The sequence below is a fragment of the Thalassophryne amazonica genome, chromosome 2 (assembly GCF_902500255.1).
Source record: "Thalassophryne amazonica chromosome 2, fThaAma1.1, whole genome shotgun sequence".
NCBI classification, from domain to species: Eukaryota; Metazoa; Chordata; class Actinopteri; order Batrachoidiformes; family Batrachoididae; genus Thalassophryne; species Thalassophryne amazonica.
Window position 1 is genome coordinate 24,306,403 of NC_047104.1, and position 20,550 is coordinate 24,326,952.

Below are 20,550 nucleotides of genomic sequence, written 5' to 3' on the forward strand. Positions count from 1 at the left end.
CTGTTTACTTTATGTTGAAAATATATATTTGTAAATTCTTGTGAGAACACTGCAAGAGGAGTGATTTTGAAGAAGGAAATTTTTATTTTTTTTCTCTCACCAAAATGGATGCTGCACTCACTTTAATTTATTGTCTGGAATAGTCCCAGATTGCATCTGAGAGTTTCTCGAATTCAAACATTTTCTCGGGGGGGAAATGCCCCCAGACTCCCGCCAGACTCCCCTATTAATTTTGGGTTTCATCTTTATGCACCACTTTCATCCCTCTCCTGTGGGATTGGACCTGTGTGAGATCCAGGTGCGTGGCTCTCTGCTTCTTCATGTGCAAAGCACGTCACACGTTATTTAACGTCCTGCTTAGCAACACAACATCAAAGTATTCATGACTGTAAGTCTATCTGTGCACATGTAGAAGTAATTAGTGTTTGCTGATGTATTAGTAATGGAGAACCGAAGCCTTTGAATCAATATGAAGCAATTGTTTCAAAGCATTTGATATGATAAATATGGTGGCATCTGCTGGCCAATCTTTAACATAGCAAGATGTCATGAAACTGGCACTGTTATGTATGTTTAATTAAAAAAAAAAAAAAAAGGTTCTATGGGCATCTTGACATTTTTGACTACAGTGACTATAAAGTGATTGTGCCGTCATAAAATACTGTATGTAATAGTGGTATAAATTGAGAAATGCTTGTGTAACTAGGGACTTATGAAAACAGTTGCACAAAATGATGGGGGTTTGAGCACTTCAAAGGTTTTTATTTAAACACAAAGTCATTTCAGTGGTGTTAGGTTTGAGTCTGTTCCTTTTCTTTGTTGCTGCCTCTCCAGTGTGGGAGAAGACCCTCTCACACAGCACAGAAGGTTGCTGGCATATGAAGATAGATTTGTCCAGGCTGTAAAGAGTTGAATAAACATCTGCCTCCATCCTCCCTATCTCTCCTTGCAATTCACTGCAGAAAATGTTCTTGACCCCTGGCTATTTTAAGGCGTTTTTTTTCTTTAATAATAATGATGACTTGGATTATAGAGCACCTTTGAAGACACCTAAAGTGCTTCAAATGTTGCATTATACATTCACACATTGGTGGTGGTAAGCTACTGGTGTAGCCACAGCTGCGCTGGGGCAAACTGACAAGTGTGGCTGCCATTCTGTGCCCCTCGGACCACCACCTCATTCAGCTGCAGCCAAGGTGGGTTAAGTGTCTTGCCCAAGGATACAATGGCAATATGCAGATATTTGACTGGTTGGGAGTCTGGATTTGAAACGCCGACCCTTCGGTCATAGACGGCCCGCTCTACCAACTGCTTTATTTGCCTCTAACATGCCTGCTGACCCTCTTTCCAAACAAGGGTTCAAAGCACACTGCACTGCAGTTTGTTGGTCCTGGTGTGCAACAGGTGATATGATACGGATTTGGCTGTAACTCGCATCTGGACACCTGATGTTACAGAATGTTTTGCCAGGTTACAATTGGTATGCTACATTTCTGTCTCGTCATCTTGCCTGTTGGGTGTACGTGCGCGCACACACACTCGCTCTGATATTGGCATGCTGCCAAACAAGGCGCTCAGCTGCACACCGGGAGCAACTTTTCGTTCAACCCTCTCGAATATGCTTAGTGTTATAATGAGGAATATCACACTGACTTTGAATGCACTTTAATGTCTGTGAAACAATTCACCATACAGTGCATCTGGAAACTATTCACAGCACTTCATGTTTTCCACATTTTATGTTACAGCCTTATTCCAAAATGGAGTAAATTCATTTTTTCCCCTCAAAATACTATTCCCAACACCCCATAATGACAACATGAAAAAGTTTTGAATTTTTTGTAATTTATGTATAACCCCCCCCCCCCCCAAAAAAAGAAATCACGTGTACATAAGTATTCACACCCTTTGCTCAGTACTGTGTTGATGCATCTTTGGCAGCAATTATAGCCTCAAGTCTTCTTGAATATGATGCCACATCCTTGGTGCACCTATCTCTGGGTAGTTTTGTCCATTCGTCTTTGCAACACCTCTCAAGCTCCATCACGTTGGATGGGGAGCATCTGTGCACAGCCATTTCAGATCTCTCCAGAGATGTTCAATCAGATTCAGGTCTGGGCTCTGGCTGGGCCACTCAAAGACACTCACAGAGTTGTCCTGAAGCCACTCCTTTGATATCTTGGCTGTGTGCTTAAGGACGTTGTTCTGCTGAAAGATGGACCATCGACCCAGTCTGAGGTCAAGAGCGCTCTGGAGCAGGTTTTCATCCAGAATGTCTGTACATTGCTGCATTTGATACAGTAGTGTTCAGAATAATAGTACTATCTGACAAAAAAAATTAATCCAGGTTCTGAGTATATTTCTTATTACATGGGAAACAAGGTACCAGTAGATTCTCACAAATCCAACAGACCAAGCATTCATGATATGCACACTTTTAAGGCTATGAAATTGGGCTATTAGTAAAAAAAAAAAAAAAAAAGTAGAAAAGGGGGTTTTCACAATAATAGTAGCCTCTGCTGTTGACGCTACAAACACAAAACTATGTTCAAACTGCTTTTTTAGCAATCCTGTGAATCACTAAACTAGTATTTAGTTGTATAACCACAGTTTTTCATGATTTCTTCACATCTGCGAGGCATTAACTTTGTTGGTTGGAACCAAGATTTGCTTGTTTACTAGTGTGCTTGGGGTCATTGTCTTGTTGAAACACCCATTTCAAGGTCATGTCCTCTTCAGCATAAGGCAACATGACCTCTTCAAGTATTTTGACATATCCAAACTGATCCATGATACCTGGTATGCGATATATAGGCCCAACACCATAGTAGGAGAAACATGCCCATATCATGATGCTTGCACCACCATGCTTCACTGTCTTCAACTGTGAACTGTGGCTTGAATTCAGAGTTTGGGGGTCGTCTCACAAACTGTCTGGGGCCCTTGGACCCAAAAAGAACAATTTACTCTCATCATCCACAAAATATTCCTCCATTTCTCTTTAGGCTAGTTGATGTGTTCTTTGGCAAATTGTAACCTCTTCTGCACGTCTTTTATTTAACAGAGGGACTTGCGGGGGATTCTTGCAAATAACTTAGCTTCACACAGGCGTCTTCTAACTGTCACAGCACTTACAGGTAACTCCAGACTGTCTTTGATCATCCTGGAGCTGATCAATGGGTGAGCCTTTGCCATTCTGGTTATTCTTCTATCCATTTGATGGTTTTCCGTTTTCTTCCACGCATCTCTTTGTTTTTTTTTTTTTTCTCCCATTTTAAAAGCATTGGAGATAATTGTAGATGAACAGCCTATAATTTTTTGCACCTGCGTACAAGTTTTCCCCTCTTCAATCACTTTTTAATCAAACTATGCTGTTCTTCTGAGCAATGTCTTGAAGGTCCCATTTTCCTCAGGCTTTCAAAGAGAAAATCATGTTCAACAGGTGCTGGCTTCATCCTTAAATAGGGAACACCTGATGTCACACCTGTTTGTTCCACAAAATTACAAACTCACTGACTGAATGCCACACTACTATTATTGTGAACACCCCCTTTTTTTACTTTTTTTTTTTTAAACTAATAGCCCAATGTCATAACGTTAAGAGTGTGCATATCATGAATGCTTGGTCTTGTTGGATTTGTGAGAATCTACTGGTACCTTGTTTCCCATGTAACAATCAGAAATATACTCAAAACCTGGATTAATCTTTTTAGTCACATAGCACTACTATTATTCTGAACAGTACTGCATGTTCCACAGGAGGTTGTAACAGGGTGACAGAATGTCACTTCGTCCGTATGAAATCGATTGCTGATTAATTGATTGATTAATTGATTTTTGTGCCAGAATTTGCATATACATAACACATTTTTAATTGGTTTCCAAATGAATATCCAGAATGTGTCAGTGACCTTTGTGCTGAAGTTTATCATCGTAACCTTTGGTCTTCTGTGTGTCCTTTTCAGGAGGAGTGGGATTTCTTCCTGGTTCCTGCAGACCATCCTGATGGTACTGAGGTTCCAGACAGTTGGGTTCTGCCAGATGCTCCATCGGACCAGGTGTGGGCATCTGCTCTGCAAGCCTCTGAGACACTGTGATGTAATTGTTTTTATTTGTAAATGCTTTTTGGGTGTCACACTTCTCAGAACTCTTTGTAGCTCATGAACATGCAGTGACTGAGATGCAACAAATGTGGTTAAATCAACACACAGGATGTTTTTTCAGCCCAGTTTTGTTTCAGTTGTTTGACATCTGTTGGTGTGCTGCTAAACGCCGGTGATCTGCAGCCCCGCGACTCAATTCAAACATCTTCCATGAAAATGAAGTGTTAACTATGTTGGTTTATGCTGTTCAGGTAACAAAGCTAACGCCACAGAAAACACATCAGTAGGCTTTGGTACAAAACAGTTGACTTTATACCCAAGAAGGATCTGGACATTATTTTTCACAGAGAGCTTATTTTTTAGGGTTGATTTATTATTGTTTTTTTTATGTAGTTTATTACATTTTTTATTTTCACAGAAATTATAAAAAAGTATATTTTCTAAAGTATGGTAGAAATGGCATTGAGATTGTATTGTTAAACCTGTTATTTTGTTTTTATTTTTTTCCTAATATTTAAATACATTTTTGAAATAGCCTTGTCCTTTTCTCCCCCACTTTTGCTGGCAGTTTTCTGAAGAGGAATTCTTTGTAAAATCAAGGTTATGTGCTTCCTGTGTGTGTGTGTGTGTGTGTATGTATGTGTGTGTATAGATATATATAATATATATATATATATATATATATATATATATATATATATATATATATATATATATATATATATATATATATATATATATATATATATATATATATATATATATAATAATAATAATACAAACGCACACAGGAAGCTGTTTTAAAAGTCTGTTTAAAAAAACAAACAAACACATGAGAACTGACATTATTCAGAGAGTTGAAGATTTAACTTTCTTTAAACATGGTGGTGTTCAACAGTAATATTTTCCAGACAACAGCACCAGACAAATGTACTCACATGGTTCGAAATTGTGGATATTCAGATTGTCAGGTTGACAGTCGAGTGAAATACAAAATGTGAAGTTAGTGGTACACTGACAAGTCGGCATGAAAAACTGCATATTTATGGCACATTTAACAGCGCTATCTAATTACGGTGAAAAAGCGCCACAATTCACTTAAATAAATCCAGCATAATTTTATTTAACCAGGTTAGTCCCTGAGATCGAGACCTCTTTTGCAAAGGAGACCTGGACAGTGATAAAGTTTCCAATTCACCTAACCTGCATGTCTTTAAATGTGGGAGGAAACCGGAGCACCCGGAAGAAACCCACGCAAACACGGGAGAACATGCAAACTCTACACAGAAAGGCCACAGGTGGGAATCGAACCCATGACTATCTTGCTGTGAGGTAACAGTGCTAACCAAATTATGGAGTGGGACAGTGAAAACACAGGTGATTGGAGTACAGGTGCAGCTAAGAAGAGTGCACACAGTGCCACTGGTACTGTTCTGTTTTCTGTTACAATCTTGTGGAGAAAGTTCTTTTGCTTGAAGCATTTGAATGAAGGATGCGCAGAAGCCCCTCTACCTGTAAAGCCGTTGCTGTCCTCTGGAATACATCTGCTCTTTGCTGTCCCCCTCAGTCCGTGTCAGGGCTGCGAGGGACCCAATGGAGATAACGGTGATGTCCGCTCGCCTGCCGCTGCCGCCGCTTTTTACCACACAATATGCATTTTTTTAAAAGCTGTTTAAGTCACAAACAGCTAGAAGAATATTTCTGTTTCACAGACCCAGCGGCCCCGCAGAGGGTCTTGACACTTTCTACTGTCTGTCAGTGGTGCAAAAAACGTGCCGCAATAACTAATAAAACTTTTTTTTTTGGTGATAAGTGACTGAATGTGGTGTATTTGTGGAATTCTTGACTTACTATATGCAAAGGATGTGGTTGTCACTTAAGTTTTCCCTCCTTCCTCTCCCGTCATATTTAAGTTATAAGTTTTCGCAGTCCGCACACTGATTACATTTCGGTCATGGATCAAATACATTTGGCAGAAAAGTCTGCAGAATTTCCCAACACGGCGTGATGAACCAAGGCCCCCTTTCTGCGTGGATGCGAACTCTCCCCGAAGCCTGACGTGCACCTGCTTGAACGACTCAAATCAAATCAATTTTATTTATATAGCACCAAATCACAACAACAGTTGCCCCAAGACCACCACAGCAGCTGTACTTCCGATGTCTGCCACCAGGTGGCCTTTCATTTATTTTCCGCAAAATCTGTGAAGTTTAGACCCAGTTATTAATGGTAAATATCATTGGAACCACTCAAAAAAAAAAAAAAAAGAAAAAACAAACAAACACATAGGCTTCTAGACACATTGGGGGTGTCATTCCCGTGTGTGTCTGTCTGTGTGTGTGTGTGATAATGCGTTTTGGGGGTCTCTTGTGAGTGTGATGATATGTTTGTGGGCCTCTCTCGGGTAATGTGCGCATGTGAGCTCAGTTGCTGTGACGCAGTGTAATTCGCAGATTAGGGATTGTGGACGTCAAACTGAAAGTCCTCCATCAGTGTTGTTTCCTGGCTTCATCTGTGAGGACGCAGAGGAACTACTCGCATCTCAACAAAATATAGGTAACGGTGCACTCAACTTCACAGTTTGTTTGCATTCAACATATAGGTGTAGATGTTTCAACATTCTACACTTTTGTATGCATTAAGGAATTAAGGGAATGCACTTTTTTTTTTACGTTCTACACAATTTGCATTCGGTGTGTGTGTGTGGTGTGTGTGTGTATATGTGTATACACACTTTCGAACATTTTTTATGCAGTGCGCCTTATTCATGGACCATATGTGCACATCTGCTTAAACCATGCATAGGCATAAATGTTTTAAATTTGTTTATACCCTGCGAGCAATCTGTATATTAAAAACCAAGTTGTGTGTGTGTGTGTGTGCGTGTGCGTGCACCTTCGATCACAGAGAAACTGGGGAGAGCTGACATTTGCTGTTTCGTATGCTTATGTATTTTGAGTCAAGGATGAATGCCGTGAAAATGGAAAGTTAAGACTAATATTTTTGGAGAAATTAGGGATATTAGTGAACAACACTCACAATGGACATTGTTATCACCATTAGTCAGTCCCTGGTAACCAGACAAGTTCTGAACAAAGGAAGTGTCTCAACCTTGCTAGTTGTAAAACATGACTTCAATGAATGTGCCAAATAATAAATACAATTATTCACAAAACCTATTCATTTTAATTTCCTGCATTTTCAGTTTAAATCGTTACAGAAACTTTGCATAATTTATGCCACCCTTGAAAAATGTCAGCTACCTATTTTATAAACAATACGCATCTTGAATCTGTGGATCGCCAAGGACAACGCGCTACTTCAGAACTTTCTCAGACCATTTATATGTTCCTTCAACAAATGGCACTTCTTGATATCTTCTGTTCCTCGTACTTATTTTTACCCTGCTCTGCAATTCCATTTTTTTGTTTTTTGTTTTTTTTTGGCAGCAATTTTGAAAAATCTAGACAAACTTCAGAGGACAGAACATTCAGCGTTCACTGTGTCAGTCCAGACTTTCACAGAGCAAACTCTATGGAAAACCACTTTCAAATGGTTTCCACCTCAGACGCAGTTATTTCACTTTTCACTCCTGTGAATTATTTTTGTGTTCACCTTTTGGAGCCATCTCATATTTATAACCAGCGGCCTTTCAGTTTTCTTCCACACAGTGGCTCTCATCATGAACCCCAGACTCACAGGCGTACAGGCGTGGTCATATGCAGATTGAAGCTCCTGTTTGCGCAGAATGATTGGGATTCACAAACACGCCACACTTTGCATTCAAACATAGGCACTTTCTAACATTATGCACACTTTGCACTCTTTACAATACATATACACTTCATAACATTCTAATATGGTGTTTGCTAGCATTACTGCTAAATTATGTGCTTTGAAATATGCATTACATGTTTGTAAGCATTACAGTAGTTATGTTTCCTAAAATTGTACACAGCCTCTGTTGGCACTGCTGTAGCTTTATACGCTTCCTAATGTTTCATAACACAAGCAGTTCATTGCGTTGCAGTGGAGTTCAAATCAGATGTTTTTGATTTGTGACTCTATAAAACACAAACCTCCCACTGGATAACAAGATATATTTTGATTATATTTTCTATCCTTACAAAAACCTTATATATAAACGAAAAAGTCATTTATTCTTCTGATGAGCCTTACACAAAGAAATAATTTTGGAAGCAAAGTCTTATTTTTAAAAAATAACATTTAAAAAGGAGGAGGTGGTTTGTCAAACAGTTACTTTTGACAGAAATATCAGTGTTTTATGAGTGTAAATTGTTTCACTGCATGTTTAAATGATTGTAGGATATATATATATATATTTTTTTTATTTACCATGTTATCAGGAGAGGATTTTTGTTAGTCAACAATTTTTGTTAAGTTGCCAAATTATGGACAAGTGAGTATCATTGTAGAATTCCTACTGTGTAAACGTGGGACTGGAACCTATGACATGATGTACAGGTAGGTCTGTTCTAATTCATGTTGTTCCACTTTGTGAGAACATACGGTAAGCTTACTGAGCATCTGACCTCTTGCATTGCTAAACCGTGGACCATCTGTGATTCTGATTGACTTACTGAGGCGGATCAGAAAAGCTGCTGGCCTCGTGACACGCCTGCCGACATCAAGTTCAGAGATTCCTCTGTTCAATCTCATTTGCTGTCAACAGAAAATCATCTGTCTTCTTGTTCATCTCACTCTTACTATTATCCATAACACTTCATTTATTGTTCACCTCAGTGTGAATTTTTTTTTTTTTTGCATTTTTTTTTCCTTTTTTTTAAGTGTTGTTTTGTCTCCATGTCTGAAGGGTTCCTGAGGGATGCCTGCTGCACTTCATGTGCAGCAGATGAATGACTTCCAGCAGGTGTTGTATGTGCTATTGCACAAACGTGCACTGACATGTCCTGCTGGTGACGAAGCAGCACACTTGGATTTGGATGAATGTACAGTTGGTGCATGAAGTGTAGTGAAGCTTGACGGCCAGTAGGGCGTGAATTGAACTTTATTCAGGAAATGTAAAGGATTTGTACAGACCAGGGCTTTGAACCAGAATTTTTTCCCAACTGGTTCGTTCCAAACAAACAGTATTTTATTGTTTCCGGTTTTGGGTTCTTCCCAAAGTTGGTGTTCCCAAACCAGCAAAATATCATTGTTCCCTAACTGGTTAAGAACGTTCCATGCCAACTGTGGGACACTGAAAACACTGTATATGCCAGACCTGTATGTGGCGCTGTAACCCTCCCACGAAAAACAGAGAAGACAATAGAGCATACATTAACAGGCAGCAGAAGCTAGAACTTTTCAAAATGGGATAGTGAGTAAATTAAAGCCTTTAAGAGAAAATGGCTCCATGCTGATCACCTGAAATAGACTTATTGTGTATTTAAAGTGAAAACGATGTGTTTCTTGTATTTTTAAAGGCAGGTGGATATTCTTCTGTGACCGGAAGAGGACTTACTTTGGATATTTGTCCAGGACACGCTCTGATTGGTCCAGGAACATGCTGTAATTGGGTCAATCGTGATGTCTTCATCATGTGGCTCACTTCAGTTTTTAATATTTTCGTGACACGTTTTTTTCAAATTTTGCTAATTGTAAACCCCCCCCCCCCCCCCCCCCCCCCCGCCGCAGCACTCTCTCATGCTCCAGTTACAGCATCTTCCGGACAAATAGCCAAAGTAAGTCCTCTTCCGCTCACAGAAGAATGTCCACTTCAATTTTTTTTTTTTTTTTTAATGGACATGGTCCTGTGTTGTTCTCCGCGTTGCAGAGATCTGCTGCAATCTGCTGCCAATAAATTGATCAGCTCAATATTTTCCTGCTCCAGGTGCATTAGCCTCATCCAGAGAACTCCAGCACTTTGTCCTGTCAACAAGAAGAATTGTTTTTTAAAAGCTGAAATATATTCCTGCCAGCGTTAAGCCATCATGTCGTATCTTCAGTGTTCTGCTCGCGATGAAAGTCCCATTTGATCCACCAAGACAAAAAAAAAGCATAATAATGACGTGAATATATGCAGTGTTTTTAAAGAAGTCCCTCTGTCTGGTCTGGGTGTGTTTCACAGTCTGAACCAGAGAAATCCAGTGCTTTATCCCGTCAACAAGAAATGTCATTTAACCTTTATTTAACCAGGTTAGCCCCATTGAGATAGAGATCTTTTTTACAAGGGAGACCTAGACAATTAAAAGTTTCCAATTCACCTAACCTGCATGTCTGGATGTTTGAGGAAGCCAGAGTATTCAGAGAGAACCCACGCAAATAGGGAGAACAAGCACACGCCACACAGAAAGGCCACAGGTGGGAGTCAATCCCATGGCCTTCTTGCTGTTAAGCAACCATGCTGCTAAATATATTTTAAAAGGTGAAAGCTGTTCCAGCTAGCGTTAAGCCATCTGACATATCTTCAGCGTTCTGCTCGTGATGAAAATAAATCTCATTTGATCCATCAAGACAACAGCAAAAAGTATAAAAGAAGTCCCTTGGTATTTGTGTGTTTCGGGTGAGTTTCTCAGCGTAAAATACGGTACGACAGAGGTTTGTCCCACCAACAACCAAAATGAAAACTCCCCCTGAAAGGGACAGGTATCTTGCCAAAAGCTGAGCAAAAGAGACTACCACGAGGAACAACCACCATGAAGAGGGTATGACAAGTTTATTAGACAGTCACATTGTGTGTCGAGAAGATATTCACCAAGTGTCCACAGGTGCATTTTGAAGACAATACCGTGAAAAGAACTGCCCGCACCACATATTTTAATGTCCTAATTTGACCCAGTCTTTCCATCATAACGTCACTCAGTGATGTCACACCTGAACAATCATATCTTTGGAAAGCACTCACCAAGGCCTTTCATTTGTTGTACCACATGACATGTTTAACTCAGAAATGAAATTTGACCTACGTGTAGGTCACATTCGACCTCATGACAAGCCCTGAAGGTGAAGGTCATTTTCTTTTCTGAGGCAACGGCACTTTTGCAAGGCCAGCTCCTATAATTCCCTGATATTTCGATGCCAAAACTAAATAAAATCCTGTCAGAAATGTTAATTTACTGAGTTTGTTCTTTGACTTTTCTTTGATCATATTGTGACGTTGATCTTTGACCTTGACCTCAATTTTTTTTGCATGTCAAGAGAAGTTGTCTTTAAGTTTTTACAAGCCCATTTTTAAGACTAACTTTGATTTTCATGCTTTTTCACGCCCTTAAATATCAAACTTCTGCGCATTTTCATGTTGTATCTTCACTAAATCACATAACGCAGAACCTTTGATATGTTCTGAATCCTCCCATCAAGCCCTATAATTTGGTGTATTACACAATATGTTTTACTCACATATGAAATTTGACCTACTTGTAGGTCCTTCTTTGACCTCCAGGTAAACCCTGAAGGTAAAGGTGAATCTCTTATCCCAGGTAATAACTTATGGGCAAGGCCATTCACCACATTCATGAGAAATGTGGAGGCAAAAAAAAAAAAAAAAAAGACAAATTGCTACCAGGAAAGGGTTTTTTTTGTTTTGTTTTTTTTGAGTGATTTTAGCATGTGTCCTTCTTGTGACCTTGAACTTGACCTTACATTTTTCGCACGCCAAAAGAAGTCTTCCTCAAGTGTCTGCTTGTCTGCTTTGAAGACTATCCAAGATGATTTGCATGCTTTATAATACCCTTAAAAATCAAAATTTTCACCTTTTTCTCATAACGTCACTAAATGACATCGCAATGAAAAACAGTTTATATTCTGAACCCTCTTAGCAAGCCCTTTCATTCAGTGTATTACACAACATGTTTTATTCAAATATGAAATTTAAACCTACTTGTAGGTCATCTTTAATTTAAGGCAAACCCTGAAGGTCAAGGTTGAATGCTTGTCCCAGGTAATGGCTTATGGGCAAGGCCATTCACAACATTCGTGCCAAATTTGTAGGGAAAAAAAAGCACAATTATGACCAGGAAAGTTATTTTGTTGACAGGCAGAAGTGAATCTCACCAGGGGCCTCATGTACAAAAAACATGCATGGATTTCCTGCTGAAACATGGCGTATGCCAAAACCCAGAAATTGGCGTAAGCACAAAAAAAATTCAATCTACCAAAATGTATGTAGTCATGGTTACATGCACGTTTGGTTTGTACATCCCACTGAACGTGGAATCGAGCACACGTGCACACACATAAAACTCCTCCCTAGCCATGCTTCCATCTGAATATGCACATTTATTCAGATCGTTTGTTTGTCGTGCTGACGATACCATAAGTATGGGGTGCTGTGTGTTTGATGACTTCCGCCATTGTCTGTTGTGTGTAAAAAAATTTTAATTTTTCAGAGACGACGTGCAAAAACAATGAAAGCTGTGGTTACGTTGCCGGTCTCTCATGCAGATCGCTGCAATGTAAAATGAAATGTGTGTGTGTGTGTGTGTGTGTAAATGCTGAGGCCAGAGCACCGTGGGGACACTGAAGTGAAAAGGTATTTGGTGCACGGCGGCTGACAGTGTGTGACATTAACATTACAAGCGTTTATTGACAAATACTGAACACAGTCGGGGGCTTGTTAAGAAGCTCATCTCTAGTTCCACCATCAACAAAAAAACATTAATAATAATAAAAAAAACATTTGAATGCGTACATACCCAAATGTGCCCACGCTGGTTTTCGCTCGGAACAGTTACACGGCTAAACTATTTAACCACCAAGCAGCCACTCGTGCACCGTGCCAGCCTCCAGACTGATGCTCATTTGCGCATCACATAAGATTTGAATATTGATGGAATGAAAATGTTCCCTATTAAAAACAAACTCATCATGTGATGGTGTCTTTATAGCATGTACAGTAGTGTTTAGAATAATAGTAGTGCTATGTGACTGAAAAGATTAATCCAGGTTTTGAGTATATTTCTTATTGTTACATGGGAAAGAAGATACCAGTAGATTCTCACAAATCCAACAAGACCAAGCATTCATGATATGCACACTCTTAAGGCTATGAAATTGGGCTGTTAGTAAAAAAAAAGTAGAAAAGGGGTTGTTCACAATAATAGCAGTATCTGCTGTTGACGCTACAAACTCAAAACTATTATGTTCAAACTGCTTTTTTAGCAATCCTGTGAATCACTAAACTAGTATTTAGTTGTATAACCACAGTTTTTCATGATTTTTTCACATCTGCGAGGCATTAATTTTGTTGGTTTGGAACCAAGATTTTGCTTGTTTATTAGTGTGCTTGGGGTCATTGTCTTGTTGAAACACCCATTTCAAGGGCATGTCCTCTTCAGCATAAGGCAACATGACCTCTTCAAGTATTCTGACATATCCAAACTGATCCATGATACCTGGTATGCGATATATAGGCCCAACACCATAGTAGGAGAAACATGCCCATATCATGATGCTTGCACCACCATGCTTCACTGTCTTCACTGTGAACTGTGGCTTGAATTCAGAGTTTGGGGGTCGTCTCACAAACTGTCTGGGGCCCTTGGACCCAAAAAGAACAATTTTACTCTCATCAGTCCACAAAATATTCCTCCATTTCTCTTTAGGCTAGTTGATGTGTTCTTTGGCAAATTGTAGCCTCTTCTGTACGTCTTTTATTTAACAGAGGGACTTTACGGGGGATTCTTGCAAATAAATTAGCTTCACACAGGCGTCTTCTGTCACAGCACTTACAGGTAACTCCAGACTGTCTTTGATCATCCTGGAGCTGATCAATGGGTGAGCCTTTGCCATTCTGGTTATTCTTCTATCCATTTTGATGGTCGTTTTCCGTTTTTTTTTTCCACGCGTCTTTTTTTTTTTTTTTTGTCCATTTTAAAGCATTGGAGATCATTGCAGATGAACAGCCTATAATTTTTTGCACCTGCATATAAGTTTTCCCCTCTCCAATCAACTTTTTAATCAAACTACGCTCTTCTTCTGTACAATGTCTTGAACATCCCATTTTCCTCAGGCTTTCAAAGAGAAAAGCATATTCAACAGGTGCTGGCTTCATCCTTAAATAGGGGACACCTGATTCACACCTGTTTGTTCCACAAAATTGACAGAGTCACTGACTGAATGCCACACTACTATTATTGTGAACACCCCCTTTTCTGCTTTTTTTTTTTTTTTTTTTTTAACTAATAGCCCAATTTCATAGCCTTAAGAGTGTGCATATCATGAATGCTTGGTCTTGTTGGATTTGTGAGAATCTACTGAATCTACTGGTATCTTGTTTCCCATGTAACAATAAGAAATATACTCAAAACCTAGATTAATCTTTTCAGTCACATAGCACTACTATTAGAATAACTCCATTAATGTCAATTCTGTCATTTGTACAAAGTTAAAATATAACATATATATATATTTTAATGTTGAATAATGCACTAATTCTGAAGTTTTGTAACAAACACAGACAGATCGCAAAGGATTCTGGGTAAAATGTGCCTCCGCTAACACTGATTTGGTTGAGTCATTCATTATGTAAACCAACATGTTAATGTGACGTGTGTTGTGTGTTGGTGTTTACAGATAAATGTGCTTTTGTAAAATATTCCATTTTTTTTATTTGTAAAAACAGGCACTTTCGAGAAAAAAAAAAAAAAGGCAAGTTGTAATTAGTTAACCATCTGATATAACCAGTGTCAAGGATGGATGGAGTCATGTATTGCGAGATTTTGGCAAACAACCTCCTTTCCTCAATAAGAGCATTGAAGATGGGTCATGGCTGGGTCTTCCAGCATGACAATGACCCCAAACACACAGCCAGAGCAACTAAGAAGGGGCTCCGTAAGAAGCATTTAAAGGTCCTGGAGTGGCCTGGCCAGTCTCCAGACCTGAACTCAATAGAAAATCTTTGGAGGGAGCTGAAACTTCAAACCTGAAAGATTTGGAGAAGATCTGTATGGACGAGTGGACCAAAATCTCTGCTGTAGCGTGTTCAAACCTGGTGAAAAACTACAGGAAATGTTTGACCTCTGTAATTGCAAACAAAGGCTACTCTACCAAATATTAACAATGATTTTCAGGTTTCAGGTGTTGAAATACTTATTTGCAGCAGTAACATACAAATAAATTATTAAAAAATCATACATTGTGATTTCCAGATTTTTTTTTTTTTTTTAGATTATGTCTCTCACAGTTGACATGCACCTTAGATGAAAATTTCAGACTCCTCCATGATTTCTAAGTGGGAGAACTTGCAAAATCGCAGCGTGATTTTGCGTGATTATATATATATATATATATATATATATATATATATATATATATATATTACACACACACACACACAGTGGTGGGCACAGCTAAGCAAAAAGTTAGCTTCAATAACTGGTAATCAGCTAACTGAAAAGTTATCTTTTTTTTAACACTAACAGACCTAAAAGCATATCAGAAGCTACAGATAACCAATAACTTTAAATTCTGACTCCCATACGCTCTCAGCTACTAAAAAGCTGATTTGGAGTTTAAACACCACTAAAGCTTCTAATAGAACCAATCCTGTTGTTAAGTGTGACGTAACGCATCATGTGATTTTTCAACTTCCGGCTCCAAACAAAAAAGGTGCGCTGTCATTAACATTGAGAACTGCACTGAGACGATCTGATCAGGCTGCACTTAAACCGGGACAACAGCATTAACATCGCAACATAAAACTCTTTGTATATTGTGCCTAAAACTCTCCTGGATATATTAACTGGGTTTTTAGACATTGTTACTGCGTTTGTTTTATGTAAAAATGTCAGACGCTCAGGTTGTTTCTCCGTTATTTTCAAAGGGAGTTGCTGCGATCGCTTCCTGTTCATGTGGTTCGGGGAGAAAGTGAAGTTTGCACTTTAACGTCCTGTTTATTGTAATAATTTTTTTTTTTTTATTAAGAAACAGACATGTATATTTTACCTGTGCATAATAAAATATGTAAAGTAAAAGAAAAAAAAAGTTTTATTAAGTGTTCTGACCATAGAACCAGACAAATGCGGGTAACAGAGGTGGAGGCGGAGAAAGGAGGTAGGGAGGTTTGCGCACAATGTAAACACAAACTAAACTTAAACTGTAAATCCTTAAAAGGATCAAACAGATGTAACTTCAATTGTAAACTTGGAGCTCTTTGGACCTGGAAACAGATTTATCACATGATGCATTACATCAGCACTTAACCAGATGGCGATCACAAACCCAAACAGCCAACAAGCCAGTGCTTCTGTCTTTGTGCACTCTGCCCCCTGCTGTAGAGAAGCATTATTTACCCTGACAGGATACAGTGGTTCTGCGATGAGGCAGAGGTCTTGAAATGGAAAGCAGGTTTGAATTATGGTTTTGCTTTAAAAATAAAATTATACCAGATAGAATAACTACATTAAAGTAAACTCTTAAAATGTACAAATTGATATATAACACATATCTGTTAATTTTAAAATAATGCACTAATTCTGAAGATTTGAACATTAACACACAGATGCCCAGAGGGGATTGTGGGTAAACTAAGCCTCCGCTCATACTGATTGGTTGATTCATTCATTCTATGTAAAAAATGGGGTAGAAGAGGTTGAATGGAAAATTTCAAGATCCCGCTAGATAGCACCTAAGCGCACGCATGATGACATCACAACTCTATCCGGTTAGGGAGACAAGGTTTCTTTCAATAGCAAGAACTGTCAAAAAACTTTCTCGTGTGTGGTTGGAATTGTGTGTCGATAGGAATCACCTTTTGAATGCTTGAATAACAATGTCAGTCGCACAAAGAAATTAAATAATAGTGAAAACATGTTCGGTGCGGTGTCATAATGCATCAATCAGTCGCTCCGCGAGGCGTCATAACATCAAACCTGGTTCACATGGCAAGATAATTAGGCCGATATCGGAGCCAATCTTCCCCTTCCGACAATCTTAAGGACACCCCGACAATCGTGATGACATTAAATATAATCTTATCAGATATTCCTGCCGTGTGTGGTTTGTAAGAGCGCTCTGATCTGCTCAGAAGGATGTGAGGAGTTAAATGTGACATGCAGCCAATCAGAAAGCGAGGTGTCTGACCTGGGAATGTTCGTGTGTGAAATCTGTTTGTGTGTGTTGTTTTTACCGTGTGGCTGACACCACACACTGTACAACTAAACCTGTTAGATCTATGATTTTTTTTTTTTTTTTTTTATCGTCACGTGTGGGGTCTCTCAGGTTTTGGAAACCTACAGATAATTTTAAAATCCTGTGGTCGACAACACTGTGATATAACCGGTCACCAGTAGATAGCAGTGTTCTATGCATTTTGATGCCGGTTATATCACACGGCCTGAATCACAATTTAACAGAATTTTCAGCTTTTGGAGGAAGCAACCTGGGCCTCTTCTGGCATTTTTACATAAAACAAACACAATAACAACATCTATAAACCTAGAGAATATATTCACAAGAGTTTTAGGCACAATATACAAAGAGTTTGATGCTATTGTCTGTGTGGAGCCTGATCAGAGTGTCTCAAATGCATTAATCCTGTCATGAACTTTTACCCAGAATGCACTGTGCACACGTCCACACTAAAACCTTTAAAATTAGTGCAGTACTTTAAAACTAAAACATATATCTGATATTTTCAATTTACTAAACTTCAGACGTGACATTAATTTAAATAATTTGTCCGAAATTAGTTTGGTTAAAATTTTAACCATAAGTTAAAACTGTATGCCTCTGGATGACATAGGTGATATTGCCAGTGTATTATTATGGGGTCAAAAGAAATGAGCTTTTTTTTTTTGTATGACCAGTTCTCCTTTCCTTGCAGAGAATAGAGTGGTTTATTCTAGAACTAGCTCTTCTCTGTTTATAGAGGAAGAACTGTGCATCAGCTACAAAAAGCTACATCAGCAAAAATGTTAGCGGACCAAAATGGCCGGACCACAAGTTATCGGAAGATAATTGGTCTATGATGGTTTTCAAAGTTATCTGAAAAGCTAATCTGATAATGAAAACATTATCTTTGATAATTAGTGGAAGTGTGCCCACCACTGTGTGTGTGTGTGTGTGTGTATACGAGGTCTGTCAATAAAGTATAGGTCCTTTTTATTTTTTTCAAAAACTATATGGATTTCATTCATATGTTTTTACGTCAGACATGCTTGAACCCTCGTGCGCATGCGTGAGTTTTTCCACGCCTGTCGGTGACGTCATTCGCCTTTGAGCACTCCTTGTGGGAGGAGTCGTCCAGCCCCTCGTCGGAATTCCTTTGTCTGAGAAGTTGCTGAGAGACTGGCGCTTTGTTTGATCAAAATTTTTTCTAAACCTGTGAGACACATCGAAGTGGACACGGTTCGAAAAATTAAGCTGGTTTTCGGTGAAAATTTTAACAGCTGATGAGAGATTTTGAGGTGATACTGTCGCTTTAAGGACTTCCCACGGTGTGAGACGTCGCGCAGCGCTCTCAGGCGCCGTCGTCAGCCTGTTTCAAGCTGAAAACCTTCACATTTCAGGCTCTATTGATCCAGGACATCGTGAGAGAACAGAGAAGTTTCAGAAGAAGTCGGTTTCAGCATTTTATCCGGATATTCCACTGTTAAAGGAGATTTTTTTTAATGAAAGACGTGCGGGCGGATTGCAGCGTCGGCTCGCAGCCGCTGCGACGCTCCGTCACAGGAAAAACACCTCTGTTGGAAGCCTTAAGGACAAGTTGGAACATGTCCAGCTGTTAAACAATTTCTCATATACTCACTCCACTGAAAGCCATCAAAAGCCGCCTGGATTTTAAAAATGGTTATCAACACGGAGGTGTTTTTCCTGTGCTGCCGCACCGCGCCGGCTGCGTCCCGTCTTTCATTAAAAAAAATCTCCTTTAACAGTGGAATATCCGGATAAAATGCTGAAACCAACTTCTTCTGAAACTTCTCTGTTCTCTCATGACGTCCTGGATCAATAGAGCCTGAAATGTGAAGGTTTTCAGCTTGAAACAGGCTGACGACGGCGCCTGAGAGCGCTGCACGACGTCTCGCTCCGTGGGAAGTCCTTAAAATGACAGTATCACCTCAAAATCTCTCATCAGCCGCTAAAATTTTCACAGAAAACCAGCTTAATTTTTTGAACCGTGTCCACTTCGATGTGTCTCGCAGGTTTAGAAAAAATTTTGATCAAACAAAGCGCCAGTCTCTCAGCAACTTCTCAGACAAAGGAATTCCGACGAGGGGCTGGATGACTCCTCCCACAAGGAGTGCTCACAGGCGAATGATGTCACTGACAGGCGTGGAAAAACTCACGCATGCGCACGAGGGTTCAAGCATGTCTGATGTAAAAACATATGAATGAAATCCATATAGTTTTTGAAAAAAATAAAAGGACCTATACTTTATGACGGCCTCGTATATATAATATGCTTTGAAGGATTTACATCAAAACTACTTCAGATTCTCACCACATAGATATTAGGGCATGGAAGACTCCACTGAATCAGAAATCTCTGATTGCTCTTGTTTTACACTCTATTATGCTGTGAAAGTGAACATGTCAGCATCCTAAGATTTATGAAGTTTACTGTATTTTATGAAAGAGAAATTAATGCAGATGATGAAGCAGAATTTATCTTTAACCTGTGGTGGCTGGGCAATACTGAGCACCAGCCTCTATGACTTGGAAGTTGTTTAAAATCAAAATGACCTCTGCGTATTTTCTGATATTTGGAAAAGTTCCACAGAATCTTCTTGCTGTGTGAGAGAGCCACAAAAAGTCACTCTCACAATGCCAGATTTAGAAACAATGGAAAGAAAGGTTTGTTTTGTTTAGTCCGATACTTCGCTGCACTGTTCCCATGGCGGCGCTGCTTGTGTAAATATACCGTGGTCATGCACAAGAAGAGGTTTTTTTTTTTTTTTTTTTTTTAAATCATGAAAGCCAATCTCTACATCAAAAATAAAATCGAAAAGGAACCACAAACTACAGGGGTACTGTGTGTTTAAATTAACACCAAAAGGATTGCATATGTTAAATCAGAACCATTGTGTAAATGTTGTAGGTTAGATTTAACACTGATAGAATTAACACTTCTAGAGTGGTAAATCTAACTGGTCTATTTGATTTAACACTGATAGTACTGATTTAACACTATTAAGTGAAAAATCAAAACTCATAGTGCAAATGTTCTCTGGGAGAGTTATCATGCATCCGGAAAGTATTCACAGCGCTTCACGTTTTCCACATTTTATTTCATTACAACCTTATTCCACAATGGGTGAAGTTAATTTTTTTTCCTTAAAATGCTAAACACAATACCCCATAATGACAATGTAAAACCAGTTTTTTCTTACATTTTTGCAAATTATTTTAAAATACAAAAAAATAAAACCCTAAGAAATTACGTACAAGTATTCACAGCCTTTGCCATGAAGCTTAAAATTGAGGTCTGGTGCATCCTGTTTCCACTGATCATCCTTGAGATGTTTCTACACCTTAATTGGAGTCC